General features: G+C 43.0%; 1 protein-coding gene across 6 annotated transcripts in view; it reads right to left on the reverse strand.

The window, feature by feature from the left end:
• Nucleotides 1-26632, reverse strand: part of LOC137413004 (histone deacetylase 4) — a 233663-nt gene that overhangs the window by 184310 nt on the left and 22721 nt on the right. The window contains exon 1 of one of the 6 annotated variants that reach the window (XM_068098368.2): nt 6101-6226. The exons of the other annotated variants lie outside the window; for them this stretch is intronic. The gene's annotated coding sequence lies outside the window, so the exon portion shown is untranslated. Of the gene's footprint in view, nt 1-6100; nt 6227-26632 lie in introns of those variants that run through there. 6 annotated transcript variants of the gene reach the window in all.

Below are 26632 nucleotides of genomic sequence, written 5' to 3' on the forward strand. Positions count from 1 at the left end.
GGGCCTACTTGCGCTTTTTGCAAGAAACCTGGACACTTGATGTCCAGTTGTTACCTCATGAAAAGGGAAAACCCAGAGCGGAGTCCGACTATTACCACTCCGAATGCGATGGCAAGCGTAAGAAATCACCCACAGAAGAGTTACCAACCATTTATTTATGAGGGGTTGGTCTCACTCAAGGGAGACTTGACTAACTCAAGACCGGTTAGGGTTTTGAGGGACACAGGAGCCCATCAATCCCTAATGCTTGAAGGCATTTTGCCATTGTCAAAGAGTACCGCAACTGGTGATAGTGTTCGGTTACAAGGGATCGGTGGCTGTGTTAGTGCCCCACTTCATGTCATCCATTTGGAATCCGATTTGGTGTCAGGACCGGTCACCGTCGGTTTACAAGCCACGCTTCCTGTAGAGGGAGTATCTGTGATTATCGGGAATGATTTGGCCGGGGGGCAAATTTATGGTAACCCGAGGGTGGGTAAAGAGCCCCGCAGGGGAAATAACACCACCCCCGCTCGGGATGGCGACAAAAGTTCCAAGTTATTTGTAGGGGGACTGAACTTCAACACAGAGGAAGAAGTTCTGACCTCTGTCTTCAACAGATATGGGCCGCTGGTGGAAGTGCGGGTGGTAAAAGACAGGGAAACGCAACGGTCAAGAGGGTTCGGCTTTGTCACGTTTGCAAGCACAAGAGACGCCAGAGAGGCAGAGAAGAATTGGAATGGTAAGGATTTGGAGGGTCGGACCATAACAGTAGGGAAGGCATTTCGTAGACGTCGAGAGGTCTACAGAAGAGGACAACTTGGCGGTAGTTTTGGGGTTGGCAGGAGCCGATATTACTATGGAGGCTCCCAGAGTTACGGCACCTCCCGAAAGAATGAATGTCAGAGCATTGGCCGAGAAGGAGACCGCCAGTCAAGTAACGGCTGGGACAAGGGGTCCCACCGTAACTGTTAGGAGTCTGGAGAAGTTGAAGCACTAGATACGGGGGAGCTGCCGAGCTGGGGCTCCTACACGGACTAACCGTGAACGCCACGTTCTTAAAGGCGTCCATGTAATGAACTTTCCTCCCCGGACTAACCGTGAACTCCACATTCCTTAAGGCATCCATGTAGGGAATACTCAGCTGGGCCTCCCGAAAAAGTGCTGTCGAGAGGTTTAACTTTGGGGCTTTGGTCACCACCTCTTAACCGTCATTCAAGAGAAACTAGAAGTGGTTGACGCTTGGTCCAGAGTGAATTAATCTAGGGGTTTTGGTGAAATTTTGTTGCTTTATTTTTAAGTGATAATGGTGCCCGGGGGGAACTGATGATTTGGGGGTGTGAGTTATCTGGTTTGTTTATCCAAGTTGGCCGGCAAAGAAAGTTTTCGCTGGGTTCAAACTTTCTTTCTTGAAGGGGGGGAGTGTTACGAATTCATGTGAATTACTATTCAGGTCTTTGCTTATCAATGTGTAGTCGATTAAAGGTTGTTGTGATTAAAGGGTCAGGAGCCCTTCTGGGAAAAAGGAGACCGGAAACGGAAGGAAAAAGACACGAGGTCCTGGAGAAGCGACGATCTTCATCTTCTTCCTCGCCGAGCTCCGAGGCGAGGGTATCGATATCGAGCAGCGTCTGACGCTGCGTTGGGAAACCCATCTGGCGAAAGGAATTACCCCTTGACACATCAAGTTGCCGTGGGTTCGTGCACGGAACCCAGCGTCCTACACAGTTCGCCTCACCGTCTACAAGGACGCGTACGGGTCGCACCTTGGGCCTCGCGCACTGGACAAGCCGCGCGTTGCTTTGCCCGCGTTGCTTGGCAAGGACGTGCGCGCTGCAACCGTTGTTCCCGGTACGTGACGTGCACGTTTGGGAGCACGTCAGCCAGGGGTTCGTTCAACCGCCCGTGTGCGGAGAAGCCGACCATCATCTTGGTCAGGAGGGGCCCAGAGACATTGTGAGGGACAGAGACCAAAGGGGTCGTGAGTACCCAAGGGGTCGGGAGTGGGGAAAGGGGACACACATATATAAGATGGCCATCTTAATCATATTGGTGATTGATTGTTGATTGTGGATTGTTGATGGTTGTTGATTGTTGATTCCTTGGGGGAATATATTGTTACAGACACGACTTTGATGTTAAGGTGGGCCGAGCGGAATGGCCGTCGTGTCCGCACAAATTACCCGATTATACTCGACGTTGACGGAGCCGCGCTACGCTGGATCAATAAAGGAAAAGAAGACACCCGGCTGGATTATAATGACAGACACCAATGTTTCGATTCTCAATTATATTCGTACGGAAAGGTTAGATTACAGGGGCTAGAGGTATATCACAGGAAGACAGGCACTTAGACACACTCTTATATTGACCCCGGACAGACGACAGATAAACGGGACAACGGCTGACTCACACGGGGATTGATGGCAGGGAAAGGCAGGTATCGGTGGCTCCAGGTGCGCCTGGGCTCGGGGCAGAATCCACACGGTTCGGTCCGGTCCAAAGATGCGGGGAGGTCACAGCGCTCGGAGGTAACGTTCTTTCCCAGGCGGGTTCGCTTCCTCTCAGCGATCGCAGGCAACGTTCTTTCTCAGGCGGGGCGCCTCTGACTCAGCGCGCGCAGGTACTTCTTTCTCCAGCTGGGGGCGCATCTCTCGTCACTTCCGGTAAGTCGCCACGTATATCCGGCGGGGAGTGACACGCCCTCGGCTCGTTAGCTCCGCCCCAGATGGAATCGGTCCGCCCTTCTGATTGGGTGCGGGGGGGTTACCAGGCTCCGCCCTTGACGAGGAGCTGACAGCCAGCCCCTCTGGTAACCCCGTGGAGCGCCGAGCCGGTGTGAGGACGCATCCTCCCCCGCGCCGCCGCGCCGCCCCCATCTCCTCTGTTGTTGTAGTTATAGTTGTGGAAGAAGATGGAAGGAGGTATGGGAAAGGTCCTAAACTCACTACTGATGCCATATAATCACATTCTGGTGCAACGAAGAGTCATAATTAATGGAAACGAGGCCTTAACTGACATAGACTAAGAATAACTAGCAAGATGTCCGAAAGTTGTCTACGTGTGGTGCGGTGGACCTGGGCACGACATTTAATGGGGGAATAAGGGGAAGGTCGGCTCTACTGATTGTTGTTTACAGACAATGGGACTAGGGAATGGGGGATTGGGGATAGTTGGGGAGTATTGGGGAAAATAGGGGAATATTTACAAGCGGATATGGAGGCCAAATTCCATATTCGCAACAATATTATTGATTACTTTGGATCCTTGGTGTGGGGTTTCTTATTGACTGGAATTCATATTGATTGCGTTACGAAAGCGTATAAATCATATATCTTTCTGGCGGGGTGCCTCCCACGGTCCGGGGGTCACCGAGACCAGGTAGTTACCGGGAGGACCACGTAACACTATGGACAGTTCTTTACAATGAGCCATGTCTCAAAGTTTTCTATGCAGTGCTTTCAGAGATATAGAGGTGCAAAGTTTTTTGGTTTTTCCAAGATGGCGCCCTACCACGTGACCTACGACGTCATTATTATTATTATTATTAAAAAACTTATACAGGGGGAGGCGCAGCTATGATGAAAATTTCCTGTCAATCCGACCAACGGTTGCATAGAAAAGTATACTTATTCTGTGCGGACAGACAGACAGAGAAACAAACCCAAATGCAACACCCTCTCCTCTGGCGAGGGTAATAAAAAAAGGCTGGATGCTAGAAAATATCAAAGATTCGAGATAACCAGAGAGATGGCCTATAGAGAAGAGGGAGAGATAACCAAAAAGATAGCCCTAACATCTTGCTTGTGGTTCAGGGTATTTATCCACGGCTATATCAGAATGAGTAACATATCCAAGATGTAATGGCCAGGTCGCAAGCCCTACGGGTTATCGGAGATTCATTAACCAGTTAGAGAAGAGATAGTGTCTGAAGTCCGTCGTAATGATGGACTCCATTATTTTTGCTTTATTATGGGGATAAGGTTGATTGGCCTGTAGTTATCCAATACCCCATAGGGTATCCGTTTTTGAACCTTTCTTATGGATAGCAATGATGTTTTCAACTTTCAAAATGGAGAAAGTTACCCATCAAAGAAGGACCTGTGGAACAGGAGCTTCTCTTGTGGAATGATCAACCTTGATCTCTCAAGACCTTCATCAGGATGTTGGGTGTACAGGCTGTCCATCGTAAAATACTGTGGCCATCATAAAATTAGCATGGCGTATCAAACTGAAGAGATAAATATCTTTGTGCAGCTTACAGATTCCAACATTTAACAACTCTGACCATCTGCACCTTACTTCACAATGATCAGTGGCATCCCTGAAATATAAAAATGTGCACATTTGTCAAATAGAAGCAACTAGAAAAGGTCCTCGGGAGAGCACGTACCTCCCCCAGGCTGAACAGTTTATGTTGTGTATCGCACCGTTAGGCCGAATCTGTAACCGGACCTGAAACAAAATTGAATCGGCTTGATTTTGTCACCTACCCAAATCATCCACCAAGTTTTATCACTTTGAGATATTGTGCTACATGTCATTTTTGGCACCATCTCTCAATGGCAAAGAATCACTTAAAAATTCTTGAATGCGGATCCATATCAAGATCTTCACTAAAATCACATCAATTCGTCCTTGTCACACACCCAACATATCCACCAAATTTCGTCCGCATCCATCAATAACATTTTCAGATATCCTGCTCACAGACAAACAGACAGCTCGGTAAAAAAAAAAAAACACCTCCATCCACCTTTGGTTGTGGAGATAACAAATGATATTATTGCTAATGCAGCCACCAGAAGATCGATTGATCCGAGCTGAGTGCATGGGCCTTTGTGAGTGGAGCACAAAAATGCAAACCGTAAACATCAGTCTATCCAACTGTATAAGCCATTAAATATACCTGTTAATATTCTATTATGGTTTAAACTGCACTGGAAAAAATTTTGAAAAAGTTTTTATGAAAGTTTAATGAGTTTTTATGAAAAACCTGTTTGCTATATTTGTTTCTATATATAGTTACACATTTCTTCAAGATCATGCTTGTTGACAAACTAGTTTAGCTGCTTGGCGCAGAGCATGCATGGGTCAGGAGTCGCTTTCATGTCAAACTCGTGTTGGAAATTAGATTATAACAATTTGATTCCTATTCACAAATTAGAAAAACAAAGAAGCATATATAGGTTATCAATATCATTAATATTTCCCCTTAGATTATATTTATAACTCGAATATTTACATCTGATGTATTTTAAATGAAATAAACAAACGTATTTTAGAAACAGTGCGCATTTTGTGCCCCTTCACAAATTATCCCCCATCCCACCACACTCACTCATAGTTGATTGCCCACATCCAGGCATCTAATAATTTAATGCCCCCAGCAAAGAGTGCCCGTCATACACACCCAGTAAATCAAAACATCTTTGATATTTCCACAATATTTAACCTCTGGAAAGTTAACCAAGTCATGTTTTAAACGGAAAAAAGTCAGGTTTGAAACGGAATTAGTGACACCAATTCCAATTAACCTGGAATCCAAAATTCCATTTAAAACAAAAACACAGCTCAAAAAAACAATAATTTGTGGTAAATATGACTGCAAGGGATTTGCAGAAGAGGGAGAGAGGGAAGAGAGCAGAACTAGTCTCAGGTGATGTTACTTCTGCGACCCCTGGGCCTTCTCAGCCGCATGCACAAGAACGTACCAGTAAAAACATCTGGAAGAGATGACATTGGCTTTTAAACTGCACACATACCTCCTGTGAAACGGAGCCTTCAGTTTTGTACAGGCCATAACAATTGGCTTCCTCAAAAACATACTCTCCACAATGTTGGTGCTGCCACACAAAGCATGCACCACACACGCTCTACATTATTCAAGCAAATACTGTGGGCGTGTGGCATTAATTTCACGAGCGCTGTAACGCGCGACACACTGTGCATTCGTGTGCCAAAGGCCTTACAGAATCGTGTGTGCGACTTACGGATGATTTACGATACATGCAATGATATTTCCATGACATTAACTCTTCTACAAACAAAAATAAATTCCTAATATTATTATATTTCGTGTACAACTTGTATTTTGTCAACGAGGAACGCACATACGTACCAGTAAAAAACACCTGGGAAGGATCCGATCCATCTCCTAAAACCCACCCAGGTGTGGAGATAGCAGCCAACAACAGCAACTTGCAGGCGCACACACATATACCCACGCACACACGAAGGTGAATACTTAGAGACCTGGGAGGACTCCGTTCCACCTTCTGAAACCAACATATGGAGATGACAACCAATGACACGCACACACTTATTGTCTCATTTACCATTCATTTGCTCATTCTTCCTTCCACAGAACTGGTTAATGGAGACCTTTGATCTGAAGGGTGACATCATTTATCAGCATTTTGAAATGCTGCTGTATTTTTAAACTGCTCTAAGAATAATTAACATATATACATGTCGATTACAGCCTTCACTCCCTGAACATTTCCATAGGCCTTAACAATACAGTACTGTTTTTTCATCCCTCAGCAGTATAGTATTGAACACCTGCCCTTGGCAGACGGAATGTTCAAAAATGGAATGGCTCATCAACATCCACCCTGCGAGGACTTTGGACCTGGTTAACCTGAAGCACAACGAATCTAAACTGACCCATCGAACAAAACAGTGTGTGGTTCAAACATACCTTACACGAGCACATACCCGATGTGTGATATGCACAGCACCAACTCCAAAACAAAATTGAAAGTTGCTTTGTGCACAGCTCAACACATTTAGCCACCAGAGTGCAATTGGCCAATCATAATTCAGCCCTTGAGCATGTGACATCCACATAGAGGTGACTGTACCACAGGGCCAATGGTTGGGCAGGTGTTTCACGTATAAAAAGGTTCAAAAAGGTATTGTTATACAGTATTATGATTGAAAGTAGTATTCATATTTTTATGCGAAACCAAATTGTTTTCATGTCAAAGAAATGATCCTCGATGATTGAAATGTTAAACTAAAGCAAAGTCAATGGCGTGCCATCACAAATCCCCATGCTTCCCGCCTAAAGCAGGGATGAAAGATGGCAAAAGGTTCCACCAGAAATGACCCAATATCAAATTGTTTTCAAAATATATTTTGTTTTGACCCCTGTGATCCCAATTGGTGGAAGGGTGGAAGGGGAGCAGACTCCAGAGACAGACTTAACAAGGTACCACCAGGTTCTAGAGGAGGGAGACAAGTTTGAAAGTTCAATCGTGAGGTTGGACAGACATTGTTTTCTGGCTCTCCTGAGTGTAAACACTTGTTACTGGTTTTGTGAAATGACGTGAAATTGCCTTTGGTCGGGTTGACCTTCCGGGAAGGGAAGGCAAGTTGTTTCGAAGCAATTGCCTCACCATAGGATTCAGTGTAGCATAGGCAGAAAGAAGGGTAAGATGACTGAAGATGAGATGGGATGGATCTGTGCACAAGAGAGAGTAGGTTTCTGTGGAATAATTCTTAGGCTGAGTTAATATCAGGGGCAGTAAATATCAGAGAGCAGTCCTGCAGTGAGATGTCTGCTTGCAGTGAACTGCCTGACTCGCCTGCACTGAGGGGGTTTCTGAAAAAGCCAGAGAGATGTTGACTCTCGCAGACATATGATTAGATGAACCAATTGGAGCATAAGAATGCCAGGAGACATTTGTGGAGAAGTTGGTTATTACCAAGTCCAGAATGGAGGATTTGCCATTGGGGGACATCTGGGTCAAAAACTTCACAGATTGAGTCAGTCCCACAGGCCAACTCAATCAGTCTTCATTATCATGGCAGTTTCCAGCACGAGCACAGAGTGAAGTGCATGGAATACTGGCTTTACAATAATTGCACAGTCATCTGCAAGCCTTCTTGCAGCCACAGGGGATCAGCTGGGTCCCAGCTCCAGTCGTCTGGGGTGGGTAGCTCGTGCCTGTGTAGTAGGTAGCACGCTACAAGCGTCTGCCCCCAGGCATGTCCAGTTTGATAAGCTGTTCTCTTTGTGTTCCAGAAGGGGAGCCTGAGTCGGGATATGATCTTTGCCTCGGGCAAAGAGCACTTGGTGGGTGTAGTTTACTCTGCTGATGGGGCATGTGCATATGTACATGAGGACCACACATATGTCAATGGATGTAGCACCAAACAAAGATGTTTTCTGGCTGAGTAGAAAGCGTACAAGCTGGTGTAGCATCAGAGTAAGCTTTCTATGTCTCAAAGGCAGTTCTCTTTCCTCTGCCAGCAATTGTTGAAAGTGTCACATCAGCATGAAACAAAGGCATGCCTTGCAGGTTCTTGGCCCAAATCAACTAGCAATGGTGTTGGCTGGAATATATCGATAGTGTTTGCCAACCCCAAATGCAATCCACAGATCTTGCAAGCTCATCTTCAGTGTATTTGCTATTGCAAGGATCACATCAGTGTCAACAGTTCTTAACATTCTTGAATGGCCATTTATTGCTGCATGGGCAGTGTAAAGGATGACTCGGGTGTCTGCCTCTTCATGGTGGCAAGGTGCAATCGCAGCTTATCCAACTCAGATGGGCTGATAACATCCTCATTATATGCGCCGAACATATCTGTGCCTTCATGTTATAAATGCGTGTTGCTAAAAGGTGAACAGCTCAGAATTTGTTTTTATCATTGCGCAATAATCTCTTCCAGTTTGATAATATTGCTGTACTGGGGGTGACTCATCTCCTAATCCCCTGACCTCTCTGTTGCTCCGTTTCAAGCTGTCATCTCATATAATGTCAAGCCATTTGACACTCTGCTATTGTCCAAATATGTATGGCTCTACGACCAATGTGACATAGTACATGAAGGTTTTGCAGTGTTTTGATGGCAGTATGTTAATCACTACAGCACCATCTAAGATCTTTACCTCCACATCTAGTTCTTCCAGTTGTGTGCCATTTTCAAGACAGGTGAGTAGTTCTGACTTCTGTCCAACTCTGAGCTCTCCCATGGAGGATAATGGAAGGTGATAAGCCTGGGTCTCATGCTTGAAGAACTCCTCCAGATTGACATCTCTGGCTTGGCAGGCAATCTATAATCTGGCAAATAGACTATTACAGTGTCTCGAGTGCAGCGATCTTGGTTTGGTACTTGCTCTGTTTTCTGAGAGGTTCCAAACAGTTAGTCAGGTTCACTATGTCAATAAATTATATTTCGTTCAAAATCATGGTAGATTAGCAAACCTATACATTTTTGGAAAGGTTATAGCATAAGGAAACTAAAAATCAATGTTTACATTTGGAGAGATACCTGTATGGCAGCCATTTTGGATTTTCAAAATGGCCACTGTAAAATACATATTTTGTTCTATTTCTGCCTCTAATTACCCTAAAAACTTTTTAAAATATACTAAACCTATATTTTCAGGGACAAGGAATCCAATGAAAGTATCAAATTAGTGCTATGGGGAATGGTAAGACAAGAATCAAAGGTTTTGAATTGCAAAATACTGTCTTTATATTCGCGATAAGTTGCATAATCAAATACATGTTATCATTTTGTACAGGCAGTTAATAACATCAAAATGTGTCACAATAATTCATATCACCAAACATACACAGGCAGTCAGCAAAATCATATATATACATGCAGTCAGTATAACTTCACATCGACACAGGCAGTCAATGACAAAATATACACAGGCCTGTGCCAGGGGGGTTGCCAGGGTTGGGGGGTTGACTCAGCCTGTCATCCTTCCGAGGTCGGCTAATCGAGTACCAGCTCACTGGTAATTCCCCGTTTGTCGTTAAAGGCGACAAAAAGGGTTGGCGTCAGGAAGGGCATCCGGCCGTAAAACATCGCTTCAAAAAGGGGACCGAAAAACAACAACAACCACGGCTCCCGAAAAAGGCCAACCCCCGCTTTGCGGGGAAAAATGGCCTCTAAAGGTGGTTATTTTTTTTTTTATAGTCAATGGCATCAAACATACACGATTACAGAATATGCCATTTAGAGTTCGTCATCAGTCATCACTGTCCTGTGTGTCGTATCCGACAATATAGTCCGCATCGTTTTCACAATCCGTTCCACACAAGCAAAGGTCGGTCAAATTGATTGGCAAATCGAATTGGTCGAATGGTCGATCGAATCGAATTCGATGAATCGAATCGAATCGAATTGATCGAATTGGTCGAACGAAACGATTGGTCGAATTGGTCGAATGGAATTGGTCGATTGGTCGAATTGGTCGAATTGGTCGAATCGAATTGGTCGGAATTGGCAAATGTAAACATTGATTTTCTGATTTTCCATGTAATAACGTTTCCAAAAATGTATAGGTTTGCTAATCTACCATGATTTTGAACGAAAAAACATAGTGAACCTGACTGAGTGGCAGATTTATTCATTTGAGCATTGATCAAGTCTCTCCTCCACATATGCCTCATACGTTGATTACCCTAGCTGGTGAGCTTGGTTAAGTGATTACACATCAGATTCAGGCATAAAATCCTTTGTGTCTAGATTATAGAGGTCCATTGTGTCTTCAGTGAAGGGGTTGCCCATTTCCTCTCCAGCTGACGCAAGGGCCTTGACATCCTTGCTTGGGGAAAAAAAGAAACTTTCTATATGCTAGCTTAGAAAATAAATAAACCAACAGATGTACAGACAAAGTCCCTCCAAATTTTACAGAGGAATTGTTTTATTTTGCAATAAGATACCCCAATATGCCTGATTTATAAGATATTTTGGGCTTGATTTCATACTTTGCAGAAGAATATCAAACCTGTGTTTCTTAATACAATAGGCAATACTGTACTTTCTTAATATCAAAAAATGTGATAACATAAATACATGTCCCCTACCAAGTTTCAGTTTAATATGTTGAAGGGTAAGGGGGAAAAGTCTGGAAGATTGACCCATGTATAATAGGTGATATTTTCTAAGTTCAAAAAGGACATAACGCCATGAAAGATTAGTGAAACTCCCCGAAACTCAAACTTGTTCATAATAAACATACATAACTTATCATAATAAAGCCATGTACCAAGTTTCAGTTGAATATGTTGAAGAGTATGGGGAAAAAGTGCATAAAACCACATGTGAGATGGACAGACAGCAAACCTATAGACCACTCAGGGTAGAGGACGAATAATGGGTAATGTGTGCAGAGAAACAGTTCCCATGTAACTATTGAAGAGTTGAATGGGTGATCGCTGTGCATAGGTTTGAATAATGGACAATAGCGATTGATAAATATACATATTTCTTATACCAACTATAGAATACATAGAACACGATACCCCATACAGTGTTCAGGTATATACTCAAATTTTAATAAAAGAATGATTTTAAAGATAGTTGTTTTGTTTTTTTTAATCTGGAAGTTTAGTGCTACTGAAGCAGTCTTGGACATTAACCCACAGTCTTATATAGAGATTGAGGCTTTATTGATCACCATAGAAAGCAGTGTCAATCAGCATCGTACATAGCCACATAGGCGGCGTCTTCTTCACCCCAATACTATACCCTCTCACGCTCTATATTAATATATAGAATGGTTCTTGTTGGTATTATGAAGGCGATTTGTTTTCTCCAGTGTTTAAGCATATAATTGAATAATGTAAATAAAGGTTTAAAGAGGTTTAAAGGCGTATAAATAAATAAATTCTGGGTTGTAACGCCGTTTTACCCAGTGTATATTACTTTATTGCATCACTCTAACATATTACATTAGTTCTTCATGCCTGTTGTTTGTGGTGTCCTTTATAGCATCATTAAAAACAGTAAGTTTCCTGGTTGGAATGACTTTCAATTTTCTTTGACTGCCAGGCAGGCAGAGTAAAAATATTATCTCGCTCCTGTGTGTACATGCACGATCTGGACAAATTCAGAGCCAATGTACTGTTGAATAGCAAACTTGCCTTCATATCCAGATTCATGTTCAAAATACAACATTAAATTTAAATAAGTTGTCCCTCGATCATAAACTGATCAGACAGACGAACATCAAGCAATTACGTAACCCGACTTTTGGCTTCGTGTGCACCAGTTAATATGCTGTAATTTGACAAAGATGGTATGACTTATCAAATATCATCATTTTCCACTCATGATTTGTAATAGTCAAAGCATAAAAATCAAATTTGTGAATACAACAAAATGCAGAATCATTTTTACATAACATGTTTTACTAAAATGCATTTCTTACAGTTTAGAATGGTCCAACCTCAAATACTGCATCAATTGAAGTAATTCAGCGTTGATTTATGAGATGGGGCATACTTTTATATGATTCTACATCATTATATTCAACCATATTTCCATTAATTTTGGTGATTTACTCTCGATTTGAACAATTCTTCCACATCTTGGAGCTTAAGTGCTGGACTATTTATCAACATACAAGAATCTAAATTAATGAAAGAATACAGTTGGTTGGTTTGTTGATGAGACATAATCAAATCCAAGATTGGGAGACAATGGAAGCATATTTATCGATTCACTAGTAAAAAGCCCATCAAAAATGATGGGTTGGAACAGTTTCTTCAACGGTGCAGCCTCCTGAGTGTGTCAAAGTCTGAAGGCTCGGCCTATAGTGTCAGGTGTGCTTATACACTACATGGCCAAAAGTATGCGGACACCCCTTCTAATTAGTGGATTCCGCTGTTTCAGCCGTATTCATTGCTGACAGGTACATATAATCAAGCACACAGCCTTGCAATCTCCATAGACAAACATTGGCAGTAGAATGGGCCATACTGAAGAACTCAGTGACTTTCAACGTGGCACCGTCATAGGATGCCACCCTTCCAACAAGTCAGTTTGTCAAATTTCTGCCCTGCTGGAGCTGCCCCGGTCAACTGTAAGTACTGTTATTATAAAGTGGAAACGTCTAGGAGCAACAACAGCTCAGTCACGAAGTGGTAGGCCACACAAGCTCACAGAACAGGACCGCTGAGTGCTGAAGCGCGTAGCATGTAAAAATAGTCTGTCCTCAGTTGCAACACTCACTACTGAATTCAAACTGCATCTGGAAGCAACGTCAGCATAACAACTGTTCATCTGGAGCTTCATGAAATGGGTTTCCATGGCCAAGCAGACGCACACAAGCCTAAGATCACAATGCGCAATGCCAAGCGTAGGCTGGAGTGGTGTAAAGCTCGCCGCCATTGGACTCTGGAGCAATGGAAACGCGTTCTCTGGAGTGATGAATCACGCTTCACCACCTGGTAGTCCGACGGACATATCTGGGTTTGGCGGATGCCAGGAGAACACTACCTGCCCGAATGCATAGTTCCAACTGTAAAGTTTGGTGGAGGAGGAATAATTGTCTGGGGCTGGTTTTCATGGTTCTGGGTAAAATCTTAGTTCCAGTGAAGGGAAATCTTAACGCTACAGCATACAATGACATTCTCGGCCATTGTGTGCTTTCAACTTTGTGGCAACAGTTTGGGGAAGGCCCTTTCCTGTTTCAGCATTACAATGCCCCCGTGCACAAAGCGAAGTCCATACAGAAATGATTTGCCGAGATCGGTGTGGAAGAACTTGACTGGCCTGCACAGAGCCCTGACCTCAACCCCATCGAACACCTTTGGGATAAATTGTAATGCTGACTGCGAGCCAGGCCTAATTGCCCAACATCGGTGCCGGACCTCACTAATGCTCTTGTGGCTGAATGGAAGCAAATCCCCACAGCAATGTTCCAACATCGAGTGGAAAGCCTTCCCAGAAGAGTGGAGGCTGTTATAGCAGCGAAGGGGGGACCAACTCCATATTAATGCCCATGATTTTGGAATGAGATCTTCGACGAGCACATACGGGTGTGATGTTCGGGTGTCCACATACTTTTGGCCACGTAGTGTATCTTCTTTATTTAATGGACATCCTACATTTATGTAAATGAACACTAGTTTTACTCTGCGCACGTTACAAATCACATGTCGTGAATTTCATCTCCCTGCACCTTGTATTTATTGTTGTTTTAAAAAACGCTTCTGTACACTGCCCTTGAGGCTCGGTTTGCAAACCACCGTCTACAATTTGAATAGAAGAGAGGTAATTACCCTTTTATGGAAAAAGTTTTTCAGGTTTGTTTTGTCCTCAAAAATAGACCATAGTGAACACACATTCGTGTTAAAAGATCGGCCTTTAAAACCTATACTTATGAAGGGGGACAGACATCTGTACAAACACACAAACTGACATTGTGTTTTATATGGTAGATTACTCTACAAAAACTGGGCTCGTGGAAGAGCAAGGATATATACGACAGAACTTGCTTATAAGTGATAGTGAGTATTTACAACTTGTTATTGAGTCCCTTACTTTTGACTAATGTGATCTGTGATATTGCCGTGATTCTGTATAGATCTCATTAAAAATATAAATCCAATTTCATTAATAAAAATTGCATTGTATTATCGACCAATCTTAGACTTGATTAACTCTCAGAAACAAACACTAACAATCCATGGTTTCAAGCAAGAGGTGCAGCACAATTTCATGTCTATCTGCATCCATACCTATACTACAGACTTGGCATTTAATATGGAATATTTTTTTTGTGGGGGTGAACTTACTTTTCAAGATGACTTAGAACCAACAGTTCATTGGAATTATGTTGAAATTATTCTAGATTTTGTTGATGTGACTTTTAAAAGAAACAAAAACCACATTTGACATTTCGAAGCAAATAAATTGATCCTTGAAAGTGATGTAAACTGATATCGAACTCAATTCACGGACAGTACTGTGTTAAACTTCTGTGCGTTTTCCAGAAGTATCTCTTTATTTTGCACAATAGCCAAAAAATTTTTTAAACAAAAGTTAAATTACGACTGGGATTACGGACAGTAAAATTACAGTTCAGTACTTCGTGTAACCCCCACGAGCATTCAGGAGAGCACGTACACGTTGAGGCATGCTGTTCACGAGATTTGCCAAGGTTTGGACAGGAATCGCTTGCCATGCAGTGACAATAGTCTGCTGCAATTCACGCACAGAGGCAGGCTGCTGGTCCAAGTTGTCGAATTGACCCGTTAATTCTGCCCACAAGTTCTCTATCGGATTCATATCCGGGGACATGGCAGGCCACTCCATCTGCTCTACACCACGGTCAGCAAGAAAGTGTTGGATCATGCGAGCACGATGAGGCCGTGCATTGTCATCTTGGAAGACAAAGTTTCCTCGAAAGGCTGCACGAACAAATGGAAGCAATGTTTCTTCCAGAATGGCCCTGTGCTTGAACTGGTTCAGGTTTCCATTCAGAACAACCAGGTCAGTTTTGCCCCCTGCATGAAAAGCAGCCCAAACGGTCACCCCACCACCTCCAGCTTGGACTCCTGGCACTATACAATCTTCGTTGTAGGCTTCATGCACTTGTTTGCGCACTCGGACGCGGCCATCGTGACGATAGACCAGAAATCTAGACTCGTCACTGAAGATCACGTGATTCCAGTGTCCTGGCTGCCATTGACGGTGCTCTCTGGCCCACTGCAATCGGTGCTGGCGGTGATGTCTGGTCAAACGTGGCTTTCTCAGGGGGACGCCTGGCATGATAGCCTGCTTGAATCAGTCGTTGGTTGACTAGCCTTCTGGATACAGGCACATTTGTCAGTTGCTGCCACTCAGCCCTAAGCCGATTAGCTGACTTGGTACGGCATTGCGGACTAACCAGTGCAGCTGGCGATCATCCCTCCTTGTGGTTCTGCGGGGACGTCCTGGCCTCGGTATTGGAGTAGGGACACCTCTCTGAGCATTTCGTTTCAGGATCTTTGACACCTGACCTTGAGTGATGCCATACTGCCGAGCAATTGCATGCTGTTTCATGCCGGAATTTCGTAAAGCCACCACTAAATGACAAACAGCATTGTCGAGTTGACGGACCATCTCCAGGGGAAGTGGCAATAACTTTTGTAGACATGTAGCAGTTGTTTTCCACTAATACAGAACGCAACGACCCTTATATACCCGATTGTGAAGCCAATCGTCAAATGTACCTGTCCGTACATTTTGTCACGCCACCTGTGATATAATCCTGTTATTGACTTCTTGCTGCAACAGACAATCACTGACATGGTTCTTTTAACAAAGAAATCACCGAAGCGTAAAAGAAACTCACCAGATTGATATACCGAGTTCAGAAAGTAAACCCAAGTCAAGAAAAAATATATATTCCATATTAAATGCCAAGTCTGTATATTGCCAACTTCAATCAACCTTATCTAACCCAACAATCTTACTTGTAAGTGACTGTTTCCTTTCCTCCTCAATCCTGTTCATCAATTCCCTTGTTTGTTGCATTCAACAATTTCTCCACTGTCAGTTTATTTCATTTTTACTTCCTGCTCCTCAATCTTTCATGAGTCTCGATCTTGTGTTTCAGGTGGTGGGGGGAGGGGGGGATCTATCATTACCTTCGCAAAAGCGGAAGGTTATGTTTTGATCGCTGTGTATTTATTTGTATGTCTGTGTGTGTGTATGTTAATCGCATAACTCAAAAAGTATTCAACCGAATTGCATGAAATTTGGTGGGATGATTGGTTATTATACGGGACACATTTGATTAGATTTTGGGAAACAGATTTGCTCAAATTCTGACTATTTTTAACTCGATCGTATTTCACTCAAAGTTATGAGCGACTGAAGAAGAAGATGTCCATCCAGGACGTCATCACTATAACGCGATCTCCCGCGATCATTTCAACCTCAAAAAAAATTATAATTGCAGATTTGTCAAGAGATGAGGCATATTAACAAACGAATGAAACAGATTTGCTCAAATTCTGACTATTTTTAACTCGATCGTATTTCACTCAAAGTTATGAGCGACTGAAGAAGAGGATGTCCATCCAAGACGTCATCACTATAACGCGATCTCCCGCAATCATTTCAACCTCAAATGAAATTCAAATTGCAGATTTGTCAATCGGGGAGGCATATTAACAGACGAATGAAACAGATTTGCTCAAATTCTGATTTTTAAAAATCGATCGCATTTCACATAAAGTTTCACATCGCATACACTCCCATGCCAAGTACAGAACAGTAGCTGCGGCGAAGGTATGCGCTCTACCGAGTGCCCGGATTCTAGTTTGTATCTTTATTTATGAAGAAACTTGTACACCGATACAATTAATATAAATATCACAATGGTTATCAGAAATTTGCTTCAACTGCTGTTAAACATAAATGTCCATCTTCAAATATTTTGAGAGTGAAGATGTCACCCACCAGTGACTACAACTCAAAATGGAGTAACAAACTGCAAGGCTGTCATTGTCATCGTGTACTTTGCTTATTATAGGAAACCTGTGCAAGAAACTTCTGAAGTTGCGGTTTTTGGCTAAAACGACTATTTTATACCCTCTTTTACAATGAAGCAGCACTACCGCCATCATGCAGTTCATCATTATAAAATGAGAGATACAGTTTATCAATAAGAGAATGCAGCTCAGAGGAGGCAGAGACTGCTCAAAGAAACAACATTCCCCAGCATTTGGAGATTGCAAAACAAGACGTGGCCCGAATGTGGGTGGGTGGCTGGAGGAACAACCAGAACAAATATCTAAAGAATTGCTGCAAGGTGAGATTCCTCCCAAAATACCATTCATTTTTAAACACTCTGTATAGATAATCCAAATAGTTCGTATTTTCACCAAAACAACAAGTTGCAAATCAACTTTGGCTCTGGGGTCATTTCCATGGGCTGGCGAAAGGACAGCGGTTCGTGGTTTTGCAACCAAGACATTGCGTAGCGACAGCCACAAGTTCATGGGAGGCCACGGCAATGACACCACCACCCAAATTGATGAAGTGAGGGTTTGCTGAGAAAGGGAGGGGGGGGGGGAGTGGGCAGTCACATCCATATTTTGCCAGCATGGCGGAGCGGTGCAACAACTGCAATTGGTCACACGTGTCCAAATGTGATCCGATCGTTGCCTTACCCAGCACAAAGTAACATTTTTGTCCTGACTTCTCAGCAATTACACAAGGTTGTCGGCATCAAATCAATCTCGATTAAAGAGCCTACTGTACCAAGATTGGACCTGAAATATGTCGACTAGAATAGTAGGTAGTGGTGTAGGAGGAGAGTGCTGGCAGGAAGGGATGGGTGGGGGGAAATCGCAAATAAATGCATCTATGGGACAACTTTTGACTCCGATTATGCTGCGGACAAGTGGGTGGGTCAATCGAAGGAAACATAAATCGCTAGATGAGAACAAAGGGTTTGAACCATACTGGAGAATGCAACTTGCTAAATGTGTCAATCATTTAAAAATAATAATAATAACAATAAATTTGGGCATTTTCCCCCCACTGGTAAATGGAACACTTTCCAAAACATTCAAACCAACTTTGTAAAGTTTACAGGTAAAATATAGCAAAGGAAAGCACAGTCCAGACAGAATTTATTTTCATGTTTTCAACACCTGGATCCACACAATCCGTGTCGGCCTTGGAGTCCAATTGGCATAAAGGTCCCTGGCAAAAGGCAGGGAACTTGTGTGAATATACAAACCAATGGAGATTTGAAGGATCTCCTGGAAAAATTGATCAACCTCAATCATTCCATCTTTCAGAGAATTGTTCTTTTGCTCGAACCATATCGTGGAGTGAATACTGATGGTATTCAAATCGAAAACACCAGAGTGAACACTTCAAAAGTATACAACCCAAACATTTCAGATATTCAACTTTAACAAACAGTGGCGTGAACACTTCGATGTTATTTAATTTTGACAAGCCCCGTCCCTCCCACTGATGGTGTTCAACTTGAACACACCATGGAGTGAACACCTGCGAGGTATTTTTCATTGACGTCAGATTGGATAATCGTGCTCTTCTGGGCAAGGGGAATTTTTTTTTAAACTAATGGGAGTTGTTTGGGAATATTATATTTTTGAAGAACACGTGTTAGTAGTACAGCAAGTACATCGATTACTTTATTCATGTTAATCGTACAGTATTGTGCAATTGTGCAATTTTGAACTTGTATAACATTTGATATACACACAATAGAAACAAACTCTAAATGGCATATTAAAGCATAATTTGTAAAGGTTTGTTCATGTTAATATTAATGCTGTTGCTGCTGTTAAATCCACAATTCCTCTGGGTTTCTTCATTAATTGTCATTTTCTGATGAGGCAACTTCTACATCAGTGGTAAAGTCAAACACCACAATTACCCATTTGGTTCCCGAATAACAACGCCAAAAAATATTTCACATATCACCTTGTGGTGGTTCGTATGCAGCCTGTGGCTATTTAGTGGCTGAATCATTTTCTGGGGGTGCGACTGTGCCACTGATGCAATGCCCCCCATTGCCAGTCAGCTGTTTGCCAAAAGATTAGAGATACTCGGAAGGATTACAGCCTCAGTCAAACGATCTGGTATTAATTCAACGGCATGACATGGGCTCAAACTCAGGACATTAACATCTCAAGCCAGCCACCTTAACCGTTAAGCCAACACCGGGCTACATATCACCTTGTGCCAGCAAGACTCGGCTCCCTGCCACTACGCTTCCAATGTGTGATGGTTCTTGAATAAGGTCTTCCCCAGACAAGTAGATCGTTAGACGTGGACCAAATGCTTGACCACCTCATTTGCCTGACTTGTACCCATTGGACTACAATTTATGGGTCAACCTAAAACTGTTGTTTACTCATTGAAACCACATTCTTTGGTTGAACTTGTGGCTATGATCACAAATGCAATTCATGAAATTACTCAGCAGCAACTGGAGAATGTTTTCAACATAAAAACAGTGTGTATGTGTGTGTGTGTATGTGTGTGTGTGTATGTGTATAAAAAACCTATATATATATATATATATATATATATATATATATATATATATATATATATATATATATATATATATATATAATTATGAAAAACAAAGACCCACCCACATCTCTCATGTGAACAGAGGGAATGAACGATCAGCTCTCACCTCATCAATTACCCCAGGTGGCTAGGATTATATAAATAAATCGACTCCTCCCGTGCTCTTCCAGCCAAAGAAAGCTGCACAACTGAAAAAGTCTAACTGGAACAAAGAAAGCTACACAAGGTAAGCCCTTGCTGTTTCAAACTCCTCCCAGAGTCTCTCCACAGCTGCAGTGAGACTGACTGACTGATTGATTGATTGACTGACATTATTGTTCAGTACCTACCAGGTGTTGTAGAAAGCTGAAATTTGGCATGCCGATGGACATCAAAACGGGGAAAATACAGAACAGTCGGAAAGCATCCGCAAATAAAAATTTAAATAAAAAACTGAAAAACATGTAAAAAACAAGACCGAAAGTCTAACAGCAGCGTAGCCAAGCTTGTTTGATATTGTTGCGGATCTCCAACGTTGGCCTTCCCCTTATCAAGGGGGGATTAATCCCCTTGTCCTTTATCTAGCCGACGCGATCCCGAAGTCATCACGTTCCTTCCGGTCGGTGTTAAATAGGGTCGGTGGTCGAATTAGTCCTATTACCTAAGTACTAACACCGACCGTGAAGCAAGGAAATAACTCCTGCCAGAACCACGGTGTTAGTGGACACGCCGAGCGAAGCGAGCTGTGATTCGGGCCGTTAACAATGACTAGACCCGATTATAGCGGTTCCGAATCATGCCACGGATACCCAATGGAGAAATGACTAGGACAATCGGATTAGGAAGAAACCAGGAAGAACAAGGTAATTCATTAACAATTTGTACAAGAAGAGGAAAAGAAAAAATGTACAAGAAAGAGGCAGAAAAAGTACACAGGGCAGCCTTAACTTATTCCCTGGACTCGGGCCCGCTCGCTCTCAGACTCGGTCTCAGACTCAGACTCATGCGGGGATGACGAAAGTAGGGTGGAAGGTCCGGCAATGGCGTCCACAGCTCGTCCCGGTCCTTGACTCGTTCCGTGCAGCAGATCGAAACCGGGCAGGCAGCTCTCCGCGTAGCGTAGGCGCGAGCGGACAATTATTGTGACTGGGAAGGGTTGGTAAGCTGGCGGTTATTGCACGCTTAGCTGCGTACGTAATACGTGTACTGGTGCCTTTACACGCGCTCCCGGTATCGCTGGGTTATACGCCACTTCCCCACTGATGTTACCACAGCCAAGCCAAGCCCCAGTTCCTTGCCACCGCCGTATGCACGTGGATCCTTGGATAGTCCATCAATACCACGTAGGTTCTTCAGTACTCAACAACTCTCGAGCGCCTCTCCCTTCTCATAACTCGGGTGGAGCTCAACTCGTAACCTGGGTAGGTCAAGCGCCTCTCTCTCCCTGCTCATAACCCGGGGACAATGTTCACAATCAGTCCTCCCCTCATAACTGAGGTGGGGGCCTCGCGCAAGGGGTTATATTGCCACGCCCAGCGAACCCTCTCGAATCTCCAGCCACGCCCTGTCAGGCGATGTCACCTCAGCCCTGATTGGCTGGTGTGGGCTTACCGGCTCCGCCTTGATGGCTGCTTGACGTGGCCGCACCTCCACCCTTGCGCTCCGCCCCCTTTTCGGGCCTCACCTCATGGCTTTTGGGCTGGTTCGAGTGAGCAACTGGCAGCTAACGCTGCCGGCCCAACGCGTAACAAACTGCGAGGGCGATGGAGGACAGACAGGGCAGCGCTTAATGGCGTCACTTGGAGGGAGGCTGCAAAATGGACGAATGGGCCTACTCTTATTTGTTTTACGCAATGCAGATGCAACTATTGGGAATGGCCTTATCCTAAACACATACTAAGAAAGAACTACCGTCCTAAGGTGACCTACGTGTTGCTTGTGGCCTATCTATGGGGTGCAACCTTTAACCTTTAATGATGTTACCTGTGCTGGGTTCTCAAAACCGCAACAATATTTTAGTTGAAGAGGATAGTGACCTGGGAGGGGACCCCAGTTAACAAATAATCCAAGTATTAATTTTATTTTGAAGTAAAACACATGTAAGTCTCCAAGCTGTCGGTCACCATGGAAGTGAAGAGATTGCATTGGGACACTGGTTTATCACCCTCACCAGAGGTGAGGGTATTGCATTTGAGTCCGTTTGTTTGTTCGCAGAGAATAAATATGATTTTCTCTGCAACCGTTGGTCCGATTGACAGGAAATTTTCACCATAGGTGCACCTCCATCGGTATAATTTTTAATGATAATTATGACGTCATAGGTCACGTGGTGCTGGCGCCATCTTGGAAAACCCCAAAAACTTTGCACCTCTATTTCTCCGAAAGCATTGCAAAGAAAAAATTGAGACATGGCTCATTGTAAAGAACTATCCATGTGGAATAACATAGGTTAATGATGATGTCATAGGTGCCTCCATTATGATGTCATAATTTGACAAGTGCAAAACTTTAGCCGTTCAAGATGAAATTTATTGAGCATCATCGAGGGCTAAATTGGTTGGAAAAAAAATAATGATGACGTCATCAGTCACGTGATTCAGCGGCCATATTTGTTTTAACACAAAAGCCTTCTATATGCTGCTTCTGCTGTCTCAACAATGCATGGAGGTCCTCAATGCCAAACAGGAAATCAGAGGTGTCACCCTTGACATATCACGTGCCTTCGTATCGAACCTTCACTTCACGTATATCATGTGCCTTCGTATCTGGCACCCCGCTCTGCTCACTAAACTCTCCTCCTATAGTATCCATGGAAATCACCACGCATGGCTTGCAGACTTCCTCTCTGGTCGGAGTCAACGTGTGGCCCTGAATGGATTTCTCTCATCTCCCCTTCCTGTACAGGCTAGAGTTCTCCAAGGCAGTGTTCTGGGCCCTGTGCTTTTTATGATCCTAATCAATGATCTCTGACCCTCTGGAAAATCTTTTCTATCTCTTTGCTGATGACTGCACTCTCTGCCACTCCATATCTCATCCCTCAGATCGGCAGTCTGCAGCCTCCTCACTCTCTGCAGACGTGGACAAAATCAGACTGGTCAAACAAGTGGAACATGTCTTTCAATCCTGACAAATCACACTCTCACTATGTCTCTCCGAAAAGACCGACTGGACAAGCCTCCCATCTACTTTCTCAACAATCCTCTCCAAGAAGTTCTGTCACTCAAGCTTTTGGGTCTCACTATCTGCCATGATCTTTCCTGGGAAAATCACATTTTCAAGCTGGCCTCCAAAGCCAGTCGCCGACTGGGCATCCTCCGTCGTGCGAAGTCCTTCCTTGGCACACCTGAGCTCCTCACCACATACAAGGCTTTCATCCACAGCTCAATGGAATACTGCTCTCCCCTCTGGGCTGGGGCTCCTGCCTCACACCTAGCTCAGCTTCATGCTGTTGAAACCAAAGCTGTCAGAATCATTGGAATCTCCCGTGATGAATCTGATGCTGAGAGCCTTTCACTCACTCACCACAGGCATGTTGGTGGTCTTTCTGTCTTCTACCGTCTCCTCTCTGGCCTAACTCCCCCAGCTCTGTCTGTGCTCTGTCCCCCAAATATTCTTACAGGTCGCACAAGATCTGCCAGCAACCCTCTTATGGTTAAACTGCCAAAATCAAGACTCTCTATTCACCTTCACTCCTTCATTTCTCTTTTCTCCCGCCTCTGGAACAAACTCCCTCACTCTCTTCAATCCCAATCCTCCCTCCAATTCTTTAAAACAGCTGTTCACCACCATCTCTTATCTTCATCCAAAACCTTGATCTTTTCTACCCCCGCTAATTCACCCGAGATCCACTTTTTTGAAATACCGACTTCCTTCCTGGAAGTCCCAGCAGTGCCCATGTGTTTTATACCTCTCCCCCCAAGCCCTCTCCCTCCCACAGATCTCCCGATGTCCCTGTTCTCTGCTGTTGTACTTGTGTGCTTCCCTCTCGCCCCATATTGTCTCCAGCTCCCTTTATTATATGTTTTGTGTGTCTGTTTTTTTTTTGTGATGAATGTTAGCTCTTACACGAACCTCGATCTTGTATACCAAAAAAATAAAAAATAAATAAAAAGCCTTAAAAACCACTAAAAACACATCCTGGCGAGGGTTTGCAATCTGATTGCTCCTTCTTGTTCAAAATGTTTCGAGACAACAATGAACCAACCATACACAGCTTCAATCAGGCAACTTTGCAATCACAACAAAGGGATTGCAGCGTTATGATTGTATTTAATATATATTTTTTTGTTAATGATATTAATATTACGAAAATGATAATACTGTATTAATAAACCTGGAAGAATTTGTTTGAAGTGGCCTGAAGGTGAGGTATGAAGCCTAACACCTATATGTACTGTGCAATTGGAATACCCATAGTGCCTATCCTTTCGATATTTGATGGTCATTTTAACAATTGGTTCGTTTGTGTTTCATACTGAATGAAAAACGTAATGGCAGAGCATGCAGATGACAGTTCAACGATATGTCCGGCCTGAACGGCATAGGAATCAAAATGGCGGTGTGTGGAGTCAGCCGTCGTACCGCCGTAATGACATCACATCACCCCTGCCATGTGACCAGATCCTCAGCTCTGATTGATGTACGTTTGAGGGGACATACATACATACATACATACATATGGACAGACAAACACTGTTCTAGACTGCTTTGACCTTTGGGCTATGCCATAAAAACAACAAACAAACAAACAAAAAAACTCAATCAATATCTAGCATTTGAAAATTGTAATTTCTATAACCGTAAACTGTGAAATAAACACGACAATAATGTCTGTGAATTAAAAAAAAAAAGCGTGCATAAATGAAAACTTACGTTAAAAAACTGTAAATGTGTCCAAAAAAAAAAACCATCAATCGATATCAAGCATTTGAAAATTGTAATTTCTATAACCGCAAGTTAGGGTGGCGGGCTTGGGATCCTAAGGTCCTGAGTTTGAATCAGCTGTTGAATTAATACCAGGTGGGGTTGACTCAGCCTGTCATCCTTTCAAGGTCGGTGAAATGAGTATCAGGGTACTGGATCCTCTCTCAAGGAGGTTGGTGGCAGGATTTGCACTCTGTTCGCCGTAAAAAAAACATACCTCATTCTGAAGAACACACGGTGGTTTGTGTCGGGATGGTGCTGAGGAGTCGTCCCAGGACGCAGCAACGTGCTGATACAGCGTACGCTCCTATATATATATATATTCGCTTGGCTCGGCTCACTGTGCTCACCTCAACGCGTCGTTAAAGAGGAACAGGCTAGTTTTAGCTGAGGATAATGACTGTACCTGAGTTGCTCTGTTGTCATGATTTTCACCAATCATAATACAAACAATTATTTTGCACAAATTTATTTGCAGTTTGTGATATTACATTTTTATAGGCAATTTAGGTTGAAAAAATATATTAAAATTCAAAAAAGAACCCTTCAGCACATACATACGGGAGGGGGAGGCGTAGACTGGAAGTTTGGGACGATTACACCTCACCAACAGGTAATTCAAAACACCTCGCCACCACGTAATTCAAAACACGTCACCACCACAAAATTAAAACAAGTCACCACCATGTAATTTAAAACAGCTCACCACCACGTAATTCAAAATACCTAAGCACCATGTAATTCAAAACACCTCAGCACCATGTTGTGATCCAAAAACACCTCATCACCATGTTATTAAAAACACTTCACAACCACGGAAACAAAAGTTTGAGGGAGTAGTTCAGTGACAACACAGACACTGCCCAGATATGTAGATATATAAATAGATGACTGTACCTGAGGGGCTGTGTTGTCATGATTTACACCATCATAATACAAACAATTATTTTGCACAAATGTATTTGTAATATACATGTTATATTTTATAAATAATTGAAGTTGAAGATTTAAGTTGAATTTTTTAAAAACTACTTTTCTAAAAAATAAAAATTAAATAAAAAATTTCTTTAAAAAAATACCCTTAGGACATACACACGGGAGAGATAGGTGCATACCAGAAGTTTGGTACGATTTCACAAAAGTTTGAGGGAGTAGTTCAGTGACAAGACAACACAGACTGCACAGATATATATACTAGCTTGGTGAGGCGAGCGCAGCGAGCGCAACAATCACTAATACTACGTCGTTACTGAGGACCGGGCATATTTTAGCTGAGGATAATGACTGCACCTGAGTTGCTGTTTTGTCATGATTTACACCAATCATAATACAAACAATTATTTTGCACAAATGTATTTGTTGTGTTTGTGATATTACATTTTTATAGGCAATTTAGGTTGAAGATTTAGGTTGAATGTTTTTTTTTTTTCAAGAAAGAACCCCTCAGCACATACATAGGGGAGGGGTAGGTGCAGACTGGAAATTTGGGACGATTACACCTCACCACCAAGTAATTTAAAACACCTCACAGCCATAATACAAGTAATAAAACACCTCACAGCCACGAAATTAAAAACACCTCACAGCCACGAAATTAAAAACACCTCACCACCAAGTAATTCAAAACACCTCACCACCATGTAATTCAAAACACCTCATTACCAACTAATTCAAAACACCTCACCAGATCATTAAAAACACCTCACCACCACGTAATTATAAATACCTGACCACCACGTAATTCAAAACACCTCACCACCACGTAACTCAAAACACCTCACCACCACGTAATTCAAAACACCTCACCACCATGCGATTTAAAAACACCTCACCACCATGTCATTTAAAAACACCTCACCACCACGTCATTCAAAATACCTCACCACTACGTGATTCAAAACCACCACCACGTTATTAAAAA

Source organism: Myxine glutinosa, chromosome 7 (genome assembly GCF_964187855.1).
Source record: "Myxine glutinosa chromosome 7, kmMyxGlut1.1, whole genome shotgun sequence".
In the NCBI taxonomy this organism is placed as follows: domain Eukaryota; kingdom Metazoa; phylum Chordata; class Myxini; order Myxiniformes; family Myxinidae; genus Myxine; species Myxine glutinosa.